The sequence below is a fragment of the Nicotiana tabacum genome, chromosome 17, assembly GCF_000715075.1.
Source record: "Nicotiana tabacum cultivar K326 chromosome 17, ASM71507v2, whole genome shotgun sequence".
Classification (NCBI taxonomy): Eukaryota; Viridiplantae; Streptophyta; class Magnoliopsida; order Solanales; family Solanaceae; genus Nicotiana; species Nicotiana tabacum.
The window spans coordinates 8650554-8657152 of NC_134096.1; positions in this window are offsets into that span (position 1 = coordinate 8650554).

Sequence of the window (6599 nt, forward strand, 5' to 3'; positions counted from 1 at the left end):
CCAGACAGATGACCTGTAATCTAATATGCTCTTGACTCTACTCGTCTTTGGAACTACACCAATAATCTAGTTATTTAGTAAGCCAATTAGAAGCAGAATTGAATGATATCTAGCCAATTTTTATACAAGTAAAATGGTGAAAATGAGAAGAAAAAAAAACAAAAACACAACGACAAATGCTTGCCATTTTAATTTGTATTACCAAATTACCTTAAGTTAATGTGATGAAACAGGATCATTATCAACTCATTTCTACTTAATATTCACAAATCGTTCAGTTGAGACTTTTATCAAACAGATTGTAGACATTATTTAATTAACATTAAAAATTGCCGCTACAAGAATCACAACATGCCAACGTGTAAGAACGAAGAAAAACCTGTTTTGGTGCTGTCATTTAATTCTGTTTTTGTTGAATCTTCCACAGTTCCTCTCCTGAACAGATGATTTCCATGGTAAGAAAATTGTTTTCCACCCACAACGAAATTCCCAGCTATATTTTCGAGCTACTGTTCTTCTCTTGCCAATTTCGTAGAGAGAGAAAACTAACTTTTAGTCAAACTACAGTTAAGGGGTTGTTTATTAATTTAAATAAGTCTTGACCTTTAGATCTAAAAAGTGGACAGGTGTAAGATATCCAAGCATGTACTGAACCAACTGGAAGAAAAGTGTAATAGATGTGTAGTGTATTAAGTAAGAAAATTCAATTTTTTGAAAGTGATCTATGTGGAAAAGTTTCTATTTCTCCAGATAATAAAGTAGTGCATTAATTAAGGAAATTTAATTTTTGAAATATTTGGAAATATGGCTTAAGAAGTAATAGGACTAAAGAATGATTCCCTTGTATCTTTCCCATCCAACATTTCTATTTCATTTTCAAATTACAAACTGACTTTGACTCCTTGGAAAACTAATTCATGTAGCAGGAAATCAAAATTATTTAGGATTTAGTATTTGTACGTTTATTTCAATTCAAGTTTAAATAGGATTTGTAGTCAAATTCATATAGAAATAGATTTTTCAGTTTTTAGTTAAAGTAGGTTCATATTGCTAGCTATTTTTAATGTGTGAAGACTAGTGGAAACTTATGAAAAAGTAGAGAATTGTAGATCATTCAAACATTTAATAACTTATTTTCCTTCAACTTCTTGTGATAGTTTGCTTGTGAATGTAGATGATGTTGTCTTAAGATTTTATTGATAGTGTTAAAGGGCGGAGTAGAGTGTTGGTTGCGGGTTCGACCGAATTAAGTAACTTTTGTTTAAACCCTGTATTTGTATTAAAAAATTCAATAAATATGTACAAATTATTAATTTAGAATCTAGTAACTTAAAAAGATTTTAATCACAAACCCATAAGATTCAAATCCTAGCTCCGCCTCTGATAGTGTTGAGCTGCTTCTATTTTTGGATAAAACTCGGTCGAAGTATATATGAATAAAAATTCACTAAGACTTTCCTAATACTCCCTCATTTTCAATTTATGTGAACCTATTTAACTGGATACGAAGCTTAAGAAAAAAATCAACACTTTAAAACTTGTTGTGATAAACAAATCATAACATTTGTGTGATTATAATTCTCTTGAAACCTGTGGTATTTGTGACTATAAAATATTCACGTTTGAGCGAAAATAGATTCTTCATCCCATCCGAACCTTCCTGTATTAGATTCTGTGTATGTAATTGCTCTAGGTGATGCATATATATAGTTCCTCATAATATATTACTACTATATTATTTGAGGAAAGTTATTGCATTTTCAATGAATTGAACTTCTAATTGTGTGTTGTTACACAGCTAAAGGAGCAGCCTCTGTGCAGCTAAATTATCTATACATGTAGAGCTAGCTGCAACAGCATCTACAGCTGCATCTAATTGCAATAGCATTTCCAGAGGCAACACTTCCAAACCAACACAAATAACAACATAATATACACCAGATATACAGCATTTCCCAGAACAATAGCTAAGCATATCTTATAGGCTTCCACTGCTTTGTACATTGCCGATACTTTTTTTTTTGCCTGCCTTGACTTCTTTTTCCTTGAGCTTGAAATCGCTATCCGTGTAAGTATGTGCTCGTCACTTGGAGATGAAACCACCAAAATTATTTTTTCGAGTTTGTCTGTCAAAGCATCACCTTCAATCAAAGTGTATTTTTACAAATTTCTCTTCTACTCATCGATCCAATACTTATAAATGGACTTAAAGTTGCCACCTGCAGAAAAGAAACCACGATTAAAAATTACTAAAGATTAAAAAGGGAGTCTAATCAACACCTCCATTACCCTGGAAAAATGCAATACTTTTTAATAGCTTGTGGCATCAACTTTGGCATAAAATTATGAGAATCAACGATGAAGGCCTTGAATGATTCTTGATGGAGGAACAGGAGAAGTAGTATGCTCATTAGTGAAGGAGGTAATAGCCATATTCAGTCTGTTGAATATATTCAAAGCACAATGTATCAGTGAAGGAGGTGACAGTTATCCACATTTGGATTAATTATTTTCAGCTTCCCTTATATTATCACAACTACTCAGTAGCAGTAGTACTCAAACTAAACTTCTTTTTCTTAGTGGAATTTTTTTTTGAGTGCAACACTGCATTTTTCTCATTTTGTTGAGCAAGTTCGCAGTAATTAGTTACAAATAAAGAGTTTGAACTCTTCCTGTTGTGCTGTTGAACAATGTTACTATTATATTTTTGGGTGGGAGGGGGCATGTACACTCGTGTATGTGCTATTTGCCATGACTCTTTGTATTGTTATGTAGTGGTTTTTACTGTCGTAGTGACTTGTCGCTAGAATGGTGCTGTCAGGTACTTTTTAGGTGATGAAGTAATTAATTATGTCATGTATGGTTAAACATTAGTTGCAATTCTCTCTTAAAACTAATGTGGACCAAGTCATTAATTTCTGTCCCGTCTTTTAAACTGATGCAAATGGAATTCCATTTGTTGAACTTTTAAAATGGCAAGAGTGGGTTGCTCTAGTGGTGAGCACTCTTCACTTCCAACCAAGAGGTTGTGAGTTCGAGTCACCCCAAGAGCAAGGTGGGGAGTTCTTGGAGGGAGGAGCCGAGGGTCTATTGGAAACAGCTTTTCTACCCTAGGGTAGGGGTACGGTGTTGTTGTTGTTATACCTCAGCCCCCACTCTTCCTTTCTTTTTCGCCTTCTCGAAGGCTTGCCCAGCTCCTTCTTCGCGTTTGCGTCCCCTGCTTCGCGTTCGCGAAGGATAAACTAACAACCCCCTCAAATTCCTCTTCACGAACGCGGGACTCCCTTTGCGTTCGCGAAGAAGGAAACCAAACTTCAGCAACAACAGTCCAAACAGTTCCAATTTGGTCTGAAACACACCCAAGCCCCTCGGGACCCCGTCTAATCACACCAACCTGTCCCATAACATAACACGGACCTGCTCGAAACCTCAAACCACATCAAACAATATCAAAATCATGAATCGCACCCTAATTCAAATTTAATGAACTTTGAAACTTCAACTTCTACCAATGATGCTGAAACCTATCAAATCACGTCCGATTGACCTCAAATTTTGCACACAAGTCTCATTCGACATTACAGACCAACTCCCACTTCCAGAATCGTATTCTGACCCCGATATCAAAAAGTCAACACCCCAGTCAAACTTTTCAAAATTTTGAGTTTCGCCATTTCAAGCTTAATTCCACTACGGACCTCCAAATAATTTTCTGGACACGCTCCTAAGTCCAAAATCATCTTAAGGAGCTAACGGAACCGACAGAACTCCATTCCGGAGTCGTCTTCATACAGTTCCGACTACGGTCAAAATCCTAAGACTTAAGCTTTTATTTTAGGGACCAAGTACCCCAAATCACTTTGAATCATCCGGTAACTGAATTAAACCACGCACGCAAGTCAATACGCGTAATACGAAGCTACTCTGGGACTTATGCCGCTGAACGGGACTTAAATTCTTGAAACGACAAGTCGGGTCGTTACACAAGAACTGATCCCAAGAACCTCCAAAGTCTATAACACAGGCGCGAAGCATATCTTCCAATATCTGAATAGTGCGCTCTGACTGTCCGTCTGTCTGTGGATGAAATATTGTACTCAACTCAACCCGCGTGCCTAACTCACATTGTACAGCCATCCAAAAGTGTGAGGTAAACTGCATACCTCGATCTGAAATAATAGACACGGGCACACCGTGAAGGCGGACAATCTCACGAATGTAAATTTCAGCTAATCGCTCTCAAGAATAGGTAACTGCCACTAGAATGAAATGTGCTGATTTGGTCAACCTGTCCACAATGACCCAAACTGCGCCAAGTCTTATCTGAGTCCGTGGGAGCCCAACAACAAAATCCATAGTGATACGCTCCCACTTCCACTCAGGAATTTCTAACTTCTGAAGCAAACCACCAGGTCTCTGATGCTCGTACTTAACTTGTTGACAATTCAGACACCGAGCTACATATGCAACTATATCCTTTTTCATTCTCCTCCACCAATAATGTTGCCGCAAATCTTGATATATTTTGGCGGTACCTGGATGAATAGAATACCTGGAACTGTGTGCTTCTTCAAGAATTAATTCACGAAGCCTATCCATATTTGGCTCACAAATACGACCATGCATTCGTAGAACTCCATCTTCCCCCACAGCAACCTGTTTGGCATCACCGTGCCGCACCGTGTCCTTAAGGACAAGTAAATGAGAATCATCATATTGCCTCTTTCTGATGCACGCATATAAAGAAAATCGAGCGACTGTGCAAGCTAGAATCCGACTGGGTTCCGAAACATCTAACCTCACGAACTGATTAGCCAACGTCTGAATATATGCAGCTAACGGCCTCTCACCAACCGGAATATATGCAAGACTGCCCACACTCACAGCCTTTCTACTCAAAGCATCAGCCACCACATTGGCCTTTCCGGGGTGATACAAAATGGTGATATCATAGTCTTTCAACAACTCCAACCATCTTCTCTGCCTCAAATTAAAATCTTTTTGTTTGAACAGATACTGAAGGCTACGATGATAAGTAAATACCTCACACGAGACACCGTAGAGATAATGACTCCAAATATTCAGCGCATGAACAGTGGTTGCCTGTTCTAAGTCATGAACAGGATAATTCTTCTCGTGAACTTTCAACTGTCGTGACGCATATGCAATCACCTTGCCATCTTGCATTAATACTACACCAAGCCCAATGTGAGATGCGTCACAATATACCGTATACAATCCTAAACTTGTGGGTAATACCAACATTGGCACCATAGTCAAAACAGTCTTGAGCTTCTGAAAGCTCAACTCACACTCGTCTGACCATCTGAATGGGACACTTTTTTGGGTCAGTCTGGTCAATGGGCTTGGTATAGATTAAAACCCTTCCACGAACCGACGATAATAACCTGCTAAACCCAGGAAACTCCGGATCTCTATAACTGAAGTAGGTCTAGGCCAATTCTGAACAGCCTCTATCTTCTTAGGATCCACCTTTATGCCTTCTGCCGATATAACATGCCCCAAAAAGGCAACTGAGTCTAACCAAATCTCACATTTTGAAAATTTGTCATATAACTGATTATTTTTCAAAGTATGAAGCACACTCTGAAGGTGCTGCTCATGCTCCTCTCGACTGCTGGAGTAAATCAAGATATCATCAATGACTACAACTACAAAATAATCCAAATAGGGCTTGAACACTCGATTCATCAAATCTATAAATGTTGTTGGGGCATTTGTCAACCCAAATGACATCACTAGGAATTCGTAATGCTCATACCGAGTCCAAAAAGCTGTTTTAGGGACATTAGATGCCCTAATCTTCAACTGATGGTAACCAAACCTCAAATCAATCTTCGAAAATACCTTGGCACCCAGAAGCTGATCAAATAAGTCATCAATTCTTGGTAGCGGATATTTTTTTTTGATAGTGGTCTTGTTCAACTGCCAATAATCTATACACATCCGCATAGTGGACTCCCCGGGATACGACCTGCTCTGATACCAAGTTTGTCACGCCCCAAACTAGGGGAGGCACGACTGGCACTCGATACTGTATTCGATCGAGTTAGCCACTAAACATACTAGCTAACTAGACTGGGGGCCCAACAGATCGGGCAGCACAACATCTGAAATACTAAGCCTGGACCGTAAGGTTATGACATGAATAACAATAAGCCATATAAACATAGGTAGACAAGCTAAAATAATAAAATACTAGCTGGCCGACGAGGCCACGACTGAAGACATACATGCCTACACACCTATATATACATGCCAAGCTTATGGGCTGGAGACTGAAAGCAGCAAAAAAAGAAACCCAGAATATTGTGTCCACAATAGCCTCTAAGAGTGTCATAAGCACTGTCGGGATAAGGCCCCAACTATACCCAAACTGTACAACAAAAGTAACCATCCTATGAAAGCTCCAGGAAGAGGTGGAGCATACCAACTCATAGCTGAACCCCGAAATCCTAGCGGAGGGGTCGATCAAAGTCCCTACCTGGACCTGCACGCACGAAACAAAAATGCAGTGTCCCTAGGCAACGGGACATCAGTACGAATAAAAATGTACTGGTATGTAAGGCAGAAAGTAG